Genomic DNA, 13,884 nt, shown 5'->3' with positions numbered 1-13,884 from the left:
GATGTTAAATGTTGGAAGTCAAAGTCCCACATCTGTCTTCTGTGTTGAATTATGATTGCTTTTAATGACTTAAAACCAACAACATAGCTGCATCCAAAAATGTTAACATTTCATGTTGTATATGGATGATATCCTTATGACGTTCAGCAGACGTTGGGCTTTAGACACCATACCTCTCAACTAAATGTAGGTATTTCACATCACAATGGCACTGGAATGTGATGTTTGAAAAATGTTGGCTTTTGCTTACTTAACAACACAACTTAAAACAGTCAGCTGACGTCACTAATCTACGTCAAATCGGCGTTCATATTGGACGATGTCCTGACAATAAGTTGTGTGCCATCGCTCTAGAGCAATAAAGCAAAACTGGATGTTTTCAGGGATGTTTGGGTCACTGGTTTGTCTGTAGAAGGAAGTATAAAGTGTATGCTGAAAAGAACATCCTGCCTACAGTGAAGCATGGCGATGGCTCGGGGAAACTCTAGAACAGTATTGCTTGCCCTGGCACTGAAGCCCTGCAGCATGTGGAAGGCAAGACAGATTCAACTGAGTGCCTTCTGTGACTAAGCTGAAGCTCGGGCATCATTGGACCATACAACTGGATGCCTCAAGCATGCCTTAAGCATGTCCATAAAAAGCTTGGTTTTAGAAGAAGTCCTGGAAGATTCTGGAGTGGCCGCCACAGTCCCCTGACTTGATGAGGAATGGGCGAAGAAAAGATTCCTCAAAAGCGATGTCTGAAGCTGGTGTCAGGCTATAGGTTTGCAGTAGGTGATAACAGCAGAAGAATGCTCTATTCTACTCTAAGTACTAAAGACGCTGTAACTGTAAGTGTGGGCCAGAACTGGGTCATTTGTATTTAGGGCAGTGGTGGAAAACTGAATTGTACTTCCCAACTGTGGAGGGAACCCAAAAATGTTTCCCATGATGCTCAATCAAAACAGAATCAAAATGATCTGAGAGTTAATTAGTGTGTGTCCATATGCATTAAGACTTACCAGCATGAGCCAACATGTTTGAAAACATTGTACAAAAGACGATCAAAAGCAACACTATGGAAAAAATATACTTTTTAGCTCCTGGGCTCCCCTTACAGTCGAAACGTGTGATGTGCGCTTTGAGCCAATACTAAAGGACAGATTTTTATGAAGGAGCTGATAGATACAGTACCATCACTGTAGTGAAACATTTACCTTTCAGACTCTTCCTCATTAATTCTTTGTTGGACACATGGGGTATAAAGATGCATGCATATGGAAGGGGTATATAGGTGCATGCATATGGAAGAGGCAGGAGGGCCAGATATTACACGGATGATAAAACAGACTAGCAATCTGCTAATATTTCTTAATATTACTATAATATTATGTATTCTATTGTTTTTTAAGAAGCAGTAATGCAAATCAGGCGGCGATGGCAGGACACTGGAATGTTCTGTTCGGAGTTCAAATTTTCCTAATTTGCCACAGTTCACCATAGTGGTAGAAAAAATGGATGTAAATTTTTTTGGTTTCTAAAAGACAGCTGATAAATGCTCATAGCAGGCAAACAGAATCACTATTCTGCTCTGAGATACATTTTTTTTTGTTTTTCCAGTGCCAACACGTGAACACAGCATTAACGTCACTGTAAATCTAGTGAGTTTTAATACATCTGTCCCAGTGTGTTTAATCTGCTCACAGGAACCTTACGATGCATTGCCACTGTTTGCAGAGAACATCCTGATTGGTTCGGTTAAAATAAGAAGATTGAATGAAACAAATATTAAAAAATTAAAATAAATAAGAGATTAAAGAGATCATTAAAAAGATTTTTACTACTGTGACACCAGTAGTCCCAACAGCCCAGTACTCCCAGTAGGCCTGTGTAGAAAGTGAATGGGTAGGGTAATACATTCACATCAATACTATGTGGTTGTAGATATCGAACGGAAAGATGGATTTTATACAGTGACAGACCAGAAACTTGGCCTACCTTAAAATAAATAAATAAATAAATAAATAAATAAATAAATAAATAAAATAGGCCACTGCCGCGTATATGGCACGTGAGAGCTCTGGGTGTGTAAGGCTGATGAGATCAGTGAGTGTGTGTGTGTGTGTATATACTGCTGGTGGGGGAAGGGTATCTGTGTATATGTGCAGGGAGTCATAGGCAAATGTTGGAGAGAAATGTGTGTGAGAGCAGAGTCAGTGAGCAGCGAGTGTGTGTTTGCTGGGGGAGAGATGTGTGTGTGTGTGTGTGTGTGTGAGAGCAGAGAGAGAGGGGTCGTACGATCCACACACAGTGCTTTGTAAAAACTCGTGTTTCTTTGTTTCATCTTTTTTCAAGGAGTGTTAAAAAGCTGCGCCTCGTTCCTATCTGCTCACACACACACACACACATCTCTCCCTCACACACACACACGCGCGCGCGCGTGGCAAATTTAAACAAAAGCGCCTCGAGCTCAACTTGTTTTGCACTCTCTCTTCTCCGGCTGCTCTGAGATGCGCAGAACTGTGTGCATTAGACGCACTTTCTCTGCTCTGCTCTGCAAAGGTTGCGAGCAGGGATGCGTGGATGTTTGCTCTGCGCGGGTGTGCATGCGGTTGTGTGCGGGTGTGTGCAGGAGTCTGATATTTGGACAGTACAACAGAGAGCTGAAATATTGATGGGGTTGCTCTCTTTGCTGTGTTTATACATATAGAGTGATAAATTATTGATTTTGCCGCAATGAACCTGCACTTTAATAGTCGATGTCTGGGCGTGGATTGACGGGGGAAACAGTCTGTTGCTCTTTTCACATTTAGCCCTCGTACGCATGCACCCTTCGCCATGGGATGAAACCATTGGACTGCACAGAGGGCAAACACACACAGTGCACTTAGTTCATTTTGCACACACTCCAATCTCATCCTGTGAGCAAAAATGTAAAACGTTTTTTTTTTCCTTTAAAAAGTGCTATTAGAAGTTGTTCTTTGCAAAAACAGCAGTGACAAACAGCTTTCTGTCCATTATGTTTGAGAAATATTGAGAAAAATATTAAAATGATTACTATTAGCAAACGTTTCCTCAGACCTGTGTGCAGTTCAACGTTTGTGTTGTTAAGAAGTAAAAACTAACCAATCAGAATTTTACACACCGTTGTCTCTAGGCGAAAACCCCAGAACATCCCTGCTCCAGTCCTTCTGTTTATGGGTAATTTATCCTCTTTTGTCACAAGAAAAAAACAAAAAAACAAAACAATCTTTGCGGATTGACAGTTTGATCAACCAATCAGATCTCGATTCAGAATCATGTGGCTGTGCTCCGACCTCTCAGGGGCTTGAGGTGGTCTTCAGTCATGGTGTGCCATACTGCTACATTTAGTATTGATCCGATACCAAGTAAATACATGGCCAGTATCAATATACAGGGTTGATACCAATACTAATACCAATACTTGTATTTATGAAAGCAGTGCATGTACTTTCCTGTAGAGGAGAGCAGTTTGTCATGATTAATGAGCTGAATCTATCATCAGTATGCTAAATCTGAATACATCTTCAGGACCACTAATTAATAGTCATTTTTGTTTTCTACTTTTAATTAATTAATCATGTGCATGTTTTGTTCAGAAACAGTGTGCAGGGTGCTAGCTAACTACTATTCCAAGGGTACGTTCGCCATTTTCCTTTTTTTTTTTTAAGTTGTCTTCTACTGGTACAACAGTGTATAGAGTTATACAAGATTTAACCTTTTAAATCTTGCACTAAAAGTGCAAAATGTGGAATATGGTAAAAAACAAAACAAAAAAAAACAAAAAAAAAAACAAAAATTCGAAATTCGAGTTTAATGTCAGCCTGTAACAAAATGCTTAAAGCTAGCTAATGCTAGCTAACAGCTCGCTAGTTGGCACTGACCACAACCAGCTGGATTTTGCCCTGATTTGTTGAAACATAAGTACCAAAACAGCCTCACCTGCCTGTTCCCGGAAGTATTTCTATGTCACGATTATGGTCATGCTGCATTAATGCAGGGAGTCGAATTGTCAACATACCACACACTGAGAAGGGTTGTTTGTCCTCTTTGACAGAGACATACTAAAAAGGACACTCATCAGCCTTTATTTCTTTCATTTTTTTCTATATAACGACACTGAACATTGACAGACATCAACATGATAATACTGTTAGCCTGGCTGGCCATAGGTTATGGATTCCTAATAGCTATAAATCAACCAGAAATTCTTTATTTTATATTTTATGCAACCTCATTGTCAAAGGCTGGGAAACTTGTATTTACCATCAGATAAATACGAGTGACTGTTTTCAAAGAAAAAGGGACGGGGGTATTACACAAGGGAAAAGTACCCAGATGCAATGCTCTCATTCATTGCATTCATAGCATTGCTTATAACTGTAACAAGAACAAATAAACACAGAACATATTGTTTGTAATAATTCCAGAGTCTTACTGGGTGGTGTTGGAGTCCTGTACATTAGCTTTTAGTCTTTTTAGCCAGTCTAGTGGCACTGCACCATAAAGCAGTCCTCTGGTGTGGAAACCACAGCAGTGTTTTCTCCTGAGTGCCAAGTTGGCTTTTAGGTTCTGGCCAGCCATTCACCTTTTAAGGTGTGGCCTAGCCTAAGATTTCAGCTTTCAGTCAGCCATTCTCTATTCCAGAGTCCATCTAGTGTTAGCTTTTTGCATTCTCAGCCTCACATCCATAGACCACTGAAGTCGGATTGTCATTTTGTAGCCTGGGCCACGCCATTATGCCCATATTTGGCTCTGTGGGTAGATTTTCTCTTAGCTAGATTTTCAATCCTCTATCCTGTTCTGTGGTAAATAAATATGTTCAGAACTCAGTGTTATATTGTTCGGTGTACAACACTGGATCCTCTCAATTATAAGATCTCTGAACAATCGTAATACTTATAGTGATACATGCAAGCTAATGCATCAGTTAGATGTCAATAAATCACACCAAAGTAAAGTGGGCTATAACAGTAAAATCACGTTGTGGGTTGTCCACCTTCTTTAAGAATGACCACAAACGAATTAAAAGAGGCAAAAACCACTTCGTCTTGTCATGCAGTGTTGTCTGAGTGCAGGACAGCTTTGTAGGGCCAAGCTGTGAAAGCAAGCTAAGAAGGGAAAGCTCTATCGTGTTTCAGTGGGTATTAGATGAAGAACAGATAACTGCATGGTAACCTACATTACTTCCCTGTTGAACAACCTCGCTCAACACCAGCATCTGCAGGTAACTGGTTTCAGATGATCTAAACTGGCCCTTGATGGTCAAGGTGGTTAAATAGTTGGTCATCCAGGAGTAAATATATGCAATGATGTTAAGAAGGGATTTCATTTGAGTTTGATGGTTTAGGTTGCCTGTGTGACCAAGGCGGTTTGCCAGTTTGGTCAAGCTGGTCATATTGATAGACCAGTGTGGTTAACAACTGCTGCCCAACTTCAACTTGATAAATGTTTCGACCATCATGCTGGCAAAGCATGCAGCTTTTTGTGTGGTTGCTTGAGATACTTCAGTCGATTCACCTCAGTTCAGTCCACAGCAGCATTAGCTTACATTTGGTAATATTCAAATATCATATTTTGACTCTTTAACAACTTTAGAGACAGGAGAGACAGGTTTTTTATTGGACAGCGATAATATTCATTTACCACAGAATTTATTTGCCATTTTTGCCATTAAAAATTAAGCTTGGACCCAGAGTGCCAAATATGGGCACAATACCGACAAGAGAATGACGTACAGCTGCAGTGCAGTGCAGTCTATATTCTCTCAAAGTAGCTCAATTGCTTTTCACTAGTGGGTTGGGTGTATATAAATGTTGGATGTTTAAATAAAAGGGTTTTGTAATTGGCTCCTTTTATGGCTCTGTTTTACTTAGATTTTATTCATTTTGAGATATCGAGTGTTGACTAATGACAGTGATGACATTAGTTGTTTTTTTTAAATCATGTATTCAAACTAGGGTAAACAAAGGTTTTTCAAAATGAGTGGATTCAATTTGTATTTTTTTTCAACATATTTCAACTTCTGAGCAATTTAAGTAGCCACATTTATACTGATTGTTTAAATTAATGTAATGATATAACATAAAAAATGTGCTGATGTGAACTGATTGCTCTGCCCAGTGGCAACAGGCGAAACTAAATTCCCTAACAAAAATAGTTGAGTAATGTGTGAGTAATATCCTATTTCAAATGCTGTGTTAATACTTTAAGTACATTTTAAAAATGGCTCAGTTCACATCAACTTATTTGTTTTCCTACTTCCTACTACAATAGCCAATTAATTTTTTTGACTGTGGCTTGAAGACTATATATATGTGTGTGTGTGTATATATATATATATATATATATATATATATATATATATATATATATATATATATAATTCACTGCCTTGTAATGTGCTTAATTTAAAAAGCAGGCCAGGCTGAAATAATAGCTGCATTCGAAAGCCTAGGCTGCTGCCGAGGTAGGCCACATTTCTCAACTGCTATGTCATAGAAGGCTGTTCCAATGTGAAGGACCCTTCGTATACAACCTAGAATACAGCCTACATTCAGAGCGACATTTGGAGGACACTACTGCCATATCTTTTCCAACCATATCTAGAATTCTCTGTGCACATACAACGAAAAAAGGGAAAAACAGTACCAGTAAATGTCGTAAAGCGAAGCTTCAACAACATAGTTTGTTTAAAATTGTTCATTTTTATAATTACAATTATTTCCATAAAGAAATAAAAAATAATACAATTATGCCGCAATTGCAAGACTGACATCAACTTACAGCCTGGTTAGACTGTTTCATTTGTGTGACCAATAGATAACTAAGAAGGAGTTTTCAGAGGACAGTCCTACCAAAGACCAGCCCAACTGAGGCTTTGGAACACAGCTATTAATTGTAATGTAAATGGGCGGAGCTAAAATGCCAATGACTAAATAGTTGTTATTTGCATCATATAGACTTTTGCTTGTTACATTGCATTGCGTTGAATTTTATTATAATGCAATTACAAACACAGCAAATTTCTAAACAGGCTTAATTTCCATATTTGGCCTATAGTTTTTCACACAATTTGCATCCTTTGACATTAGAAGGGCATTTAGAAAGGCAATTGTTATCAGAAACTATCTGCCGATGTTACTCAATATTACTCAGTCCAGAGTAATGAGGCATGATTCCTGCAGAGCCAGGGATGCATTAAAAATGCAGTCTAATGGAGCTGCTGTATTCTGATCAGATGGCTAAATGATTCGTGCTGCCTGTCTGATGCTCAGGTGCAGATGTGGAAGAGTGGGCATGTGGGACGTGATTCCACATGTCAGTGTGTATTCAGACCCTGCCGTGACTGGCAGAAGAGGTTCATGCGGGGGTATAGGACTGAGTCCCACCACATTTTTATCATTGTTTTATTTTTTTACATTTTTTATTTGCCCTTTATTTTTAGTTTGCAGATACACTGCAGTGAGCCAGAGATCCACCCCTCGGGGCCCTTATGAATATTCATCTCCTGCCTTTCATGAGACCAGATTCTCAAAAGCAAGAAAAAAGAATAGCTATTCTTCACATTCTCTCCATGAACCATACATCATGAGACCCTTTTTTTCAGGAGCAGAAAACAGCAACGTAACATCTTACTACGTAAAGCACGTCTCGTAACCTTGTCATAGTCAACAGTGTAATGCAGCCTCAAATGCAAGGCATCCACATGCCTGAAAAAGAGCGAGAGGGTGATGATGAAGGCAGTAAAGAGCGAAGGGAGTGGAAAAAGAGAGAGAGAGAGAAAGAGAGAGGGGGGGGGGGTGTGAGATGAAGGACGTGTAGAAGTTCTGAGGGAGTGTATGGTTCAGAGCACACTGCTCAGACACAGGGAGTGGCGTTGTTTGGCACGTTGTAAATCTAGGGCAGCTCATCTCTATGCCCAGCTGCATATCTAAGCGTGCACATACACACACACATGCGTAATACATGCACACTTGTTTTTATACATTGTCAGGCCATGGGCCTATACACTATTAAGCATAAAGGTGTTTCAGATGTGGTTTTGAGCCATGGTTATTTTAGCCCCTTTTGGTTCCATAAAGAACCATGTTTGTTTTGGAGATGTGTGATTCTTTAGACCTTAAAAAAGGTTTATGTTTTTTTATGGACCCAAAAGTGGATAATGTAATAATCTTTATGCACAAACCGTAACCTTAACCTCAGTAACCTCCCCAAAAAAGGGTTTGCTCTTTCAGTTATAAATAATTAAACATGTAGTTTTTGTAAAAGAGCACTGTACAACCTTAGGACTGTTTTCTTAGTCCTGACATCATAATCCTCTTTTTCTCTGGTTTCCCAACACAGTCAGAACACGCAGTCACTTTATCCTTAAAAAAACACAAAAACATGTTTTTGTGTAGAGCCCAGGGCTCCAAACACTGAAGGCCTTTTCTCCACAGACCCATTTTGTTCAAACTGAGTCATTCTACTCGGACAGGAATATCCGAAACACCTCCGCAGCAGGACGTCCAGCGCAGTGAAACGTTCCACATGAGGTGAAGCATGAAGTCAGACTAACCTGAATAGCTTCTCTCAGAGGCAGCACCAGAGGAGATTCAGGCCAAATAAAATAGAAATGTACACAGATGTTCGGGGCCTCACGCTGTGTTTCAAAGAATCACAATTCAGGATTCTTTCGTTGCCACACAACAGCACTGATAGTGTGTGCAGATGCAGTACTGTGATACAATAAGTAATGTGCAGATACAGTACAGTGATGTAGTAATGTGCAGATACAGTACAGTGATGCAATAAGTAATGTGCAGCTACAGTATTGTAATAATGTGCAGATACAGTACAGTAATGTAGTAATGTGCAGATACAGTACAGTGATGTAGTAATGTGCAGATACAGCACAGTAATGCAATAAGTAATGTGCAGATACAGTACAGTGATGCAATAAGTAATGTGCAGATACAGTACAGTGATGTGATAATGTGCAGATACAGTACAGTGATGTGACAATGTGCAGATACAGTACAGTGATATAGTATTGTGATGCAATAAATAATGTGCAGCTACAGTATTGTGGTGTGATAATATGCAGATACAGTATTGTGATAATGTGCAGATACAGTATTGTGGTGTGATAATGTGCCGATTCAGTATTGTGATGTGATAATGTGCAGATACAGTATTGTGGTGTATTAATGCGCAGATACAGTATTGTGGTGTGATAATTTGCAGATACAGTACTGTGATAATGTGCAGATACAGTATTGTGGTGTGATAATATGCAGATACAGTATTGTGATAATATACAGATGCAGTAATGTGGTGTGATAATGTGCAGATACAGTACTGTGATAATGTGCAGATACAGTATTGTGATGCAATAAATAATGTGCAGCTACAGTATTGTGGTGTGATAATGTGCAGATACAGTATTGTGATAATATGCAGATACAGTATTGTGATAATATGCAGATACAGTATTCTGATGTGATAATGTACAGATACAGTATTGTGGCATGATAATGTGCAGATACAGTATTATGGTGTAATAATGTGCAGATACAGTACTGTGATAATGTGCAGATACAGTATTGTAATAATATTCAGTTACAGTATTGTGGTGTGATAATGTGCAGATACAGTACTGTGATAATGTGCAGATACAGTATTGTGATGCAATAAATAATGTGCAGCTACAGTATTGTGGTGTGATAATGTGCAGATACAGTATTGTGGCATGATAATGTACAGATACAGTATTGTGATAATGTGCAGATACAGTATTCTGGCATGATAATGTACAGATACAGTATTGTGGCATGATAATATGCAGATACAGTGTTATGGTGTGATAATGTGCAGATACAGTACTGTGATAATGTACAGATACAGTATTGTGGCATGATAATGTGCAGATACAGTATTATGGTGTAATAATGTGCAGATACAGTACTGTGATAATGTACAGATACAGTATTGTGATAATATGCAGATACAGTATTCTGGCATGATAATGTACAGATACAGTATTGTGGCATGATAATGTGCAGATACAGTGTTATGGTGTGATAATGTGCAGATACAGTACTGTGATAATGTGCAGGTACAGTATTGTGATAATATGCAGTTACAGTTTTGTGGTGTGATAATGTGCAGATACAGTATTGTGGCATGATAATGTACAGATACAGTATTATGGTGTAATAATGTGCAGATACAGTACTGTGATAATGTACAGATACAGTATTGTGATAGTATGCAGATATAGTATTCTGGTGTGATAATGTGCAGATACAGTATTGTGATAATGTGCAGATACAGTATTGTGATAATGTACAGGTACAGTATTGTGATAATGTGCAGATACAGTATTGTGATAATGTGCAGATACAGTACTGTGATACTGTACAGATACAGTATTGTGATCATGTGCAGATACAGTATTGTGATAATGTGCAGATACAGTATTGTGATGCAATAAATAATGCCAATAACAAATAATAAATGTAATAAATAATGTGCGAATACAGTACTGTGATATAATAATGTGCAAGGGCAGTATTGTGATGCAATAAATAAGGTGCAAATACAGTTATGCTGCCATTGATGTAATAATGTGCAAATACCGTATTAGGATGCAATAAATATTTTGCAAATATTTCAATAGTGTAAGTACAGTATGATGATGTAATAAACAATGTGCACATTAACATGTTTTAATGGTGCAAATACACTAGTGATGCAGTGTGGAATGTGCCCTCTTTTTAATAGTGCAAAAAATGGAGAGTGATGTAGTATTGTATGTGCACATATGTTTATAGTGCAAGTACACCAGAAACATGCAGTATATGATGAGCAAATATCTCAGTACAGGATAGAGAGTACTGCAGCGTGATACATCATGGTAACCTGGAGGCCACAGGTTTAAAGAAACAATGGTGGACACCAGGTGATGGGCTAATCACACTGATGTTTTGACCCCTTGCAACTGTTTTTGCCCTCTAAGAAACTGAGCCATTTTAGAGTCCAGACACCTTTAGCATGCTGGTTTACACATATCCTCAGGGTGTAGATGTGCGGTGCCTAAAAATGTTTCCGTGTGTATGGGAAGTGTCAGCAGGAATGCCTTTAAAGCGAGCTGAGTTAAAGTGAGCTGTGAACAGCTCTTATTGTGCCTCGGAGCGGCACCTAAGGTCAACTCTGACCTCAGCGAGGAGAAGGACGATGAAGCTTTTATGGCTTTGCGCATGCTCTCTTTCTCCATCTCTATGCATGTCTCTGTCTCTCTCTCTCTCTCTCTCTCTCCCTGACTACATGTTTCTCGCTTTCAATCTCACTTGATGTCTAATGTGTGTATTTACGCAAACGAGGCGGATGCTCCACCATGCACATAAAAGAAGCATACATGGTCACTGACACGCTTGTGCTTATTTGCTTATACAATCCAGTGACACGGCTATTGTTGTTGTTTATAGAGGCGCACAGCTGGCATTGTGCTAATGCGCGTGTTAATTTGAGTGCTCTTGCAGTGTAGAAGTAGTGTTGGAGTAATTGTTTCAAGCAGCATATTGATGCAGATAGGGCCAGTGGACACAGATAGAGGGAGATGGAAGGACCCATGCAGCTGATCTCTTATGGCATGCCAAATGATAGATGTTGACAGTGGACTCCCTTTAACTGCGCGCTGGCCTTGCAGAGGTAACTCACTGAGACAGGTTTTTCTTGCATTGCATAAACTGGACTGGGCTTTCATGCTCGGTTGGATGCTTGCGGCTGACCATCGCAGTGAGCTTGCAGTGGGCAGCACTGTAGCTGGTACACAAACCCACCTCGGGAGTCACACCGTTTGTGGATGTGTAAATTTTGCGATACCCTTTGCACCTGTTACAGCACCTCATCTACAGTCTAGTAGAGGAACAGCCTAACATATGAACACACAGCTTAACAACTGCAAACCGATTCATCAGTTCAATACATTTATATTGGTGTTTCTTAATACAATCAAATATGTGAATATTAAAAAGTTGCATAATGTATATATATATATATATATATATATATATATATATATATATATACACACATTATGCAACTACTACATAATCCCCTGCATCCCTTCTTTCTTCTTTAATAGTTTCATCATTCATTATGTTGATATTTTCTGATGCATGAACTTTCTATTACTGCTTTTGAGAATCATTATTAAAGGAGCGCTGTGATCCTTTCTGCCACAAGAGCACCAGCATCTCAGACCAAAACAAATACTTCGAATTCAGCCATGCCTCCCTCGTCCCGTTCATGTTCTCAGCACAGTGTTGCAGCCCAGAGAAAGCGTCTGCTGAACACAGACGATGACAACAACAGAGCAGTTAGATGTAGAGGTACTGAGCATTGGAGCTGGGCTGCTGTCCAGTTGAAGATGCTGTCAATGAGTAAACCCCAAATCCCCCACCCCCCATGGTGTAGCTGATCCCCCACCTACTGTCTGCCAAAGAGCCGTGTTACAAATCATAACAGTCCTGCCTCACTCCCCTCTTTCACCACCCTTTTCCAATTAAAAGGGCTGAAAGGGAGGTGGAGGATAGCATCAAGATATAATAACTAATGTTCCCTCTTTGCCTCTCTCTACGCTCTGAGGTTGAGACTAATTTAATTAACAGTGCTGAGCCGCGGGCTGCCTGCACAGCCTCTGAACTGCAGGCGCTGCCGTTTGGGTTATAATGATTGCTCTCCAACGAATCCCATCACAAGACAGAAAATCTATCTGGCCTTCTGGATGTTTGTGTGTGTACATGTTTGTGTGTGCATATGTGCACACAGACCCGCAATCACACACACGCACATACTTGGTGTTTACTTATGCAGCTGCCCACTGTCCTCTTTATGTGTAAACACTCATGAGCGTGCTGTTGGGCTATGTCCTGTCTAGTGCTATTAATCTAAATGGTGTTGTCCAACTTATCTCAGAAGGAGCTTCAAATTGAAGAAATACTATTTAAATACTATTACACCCCTCTGTATGACAGTCTGTCAAGAGTACAGCAACCAGCAAAAGCAGAGCTAACTGAGTCTATGCCACCATCTCCAGATGAGAGAACGCTGGCATCTTCCTGTGACTGCTGCTTTTCCCCATGTCTTGCTTGCGTAGTCTGTTTTGTGTGATTCCTGTCTTTACCTGACTGCTGTGCTGCCACGTGTGTTATCCCGCTCCACTCCGCTGAGCCCGGCTGTTCCAACTCCAACCACCGCAGCTGTTCCTGATGGCATCATGGCTAGCACCACTGTCAAAGGTACAGCATCCAGCATCCACAGCTAACCTGTTCCAACCCTGTCGAGCCTGGCTGCAAGTCCTTAAAAAGTATTGTGGCTAGCAACCCTATCAGGAGTACAGCATCCAACATTAGCAAAGCTAAAAAGATCTTGCTCAAACAGTATTTTGAAGAGCCCTAAGCCCTTCAGTCCTCCCCCAAATCAGTATATTGATAAAATCACCCATGTGCAACAAAGAGGACTAGAGTCTCCTAGGACTCCTGTGTTTAAAAGGCAGTGTGTCTCCGCATGTGCTGTACCTGGCAAGACATTACATGTCCATGACATGGATTTTGGTCAGTATTGTAAATAGTTCTTACAAGGCTGTTGTGAGACAAGGCTGGGTGACAACACCCCAGGTACAGCTTTATATGGCCATTTACAACTTTATTTTTGCCTCAGATTTTCCTAATTTGTCGAGATCCTCTCTGATTACCTGGTTTATGGCACCACAGCAGCTTGCACATGAGTCACGTAGCATAGCTTTGTTTTTAGCACTGCAGCATAATTTTTTCCTGGACATATCCTCGTTTAATGATCTAATCAAACTGTGTAAAATTAGCTTTGATTTTATGTCAG

The sequence above is a fragment of the Salminus brasiliensis genome, chromosome 22 (genome assembly GCF_030463535.1).
Source record: "Salminus brasiliensis chromosome 22, fSalBra1.hap2, whole genome shotgun sequence".
NCBI lineage: Eukaryota > Metazoa > Chordata > Actinopteri > Characiformes > Bryconidae > Salminus > Salminus brasiliensis.
Note: the sequence above shows the minus strand (reverse complement) of the source record.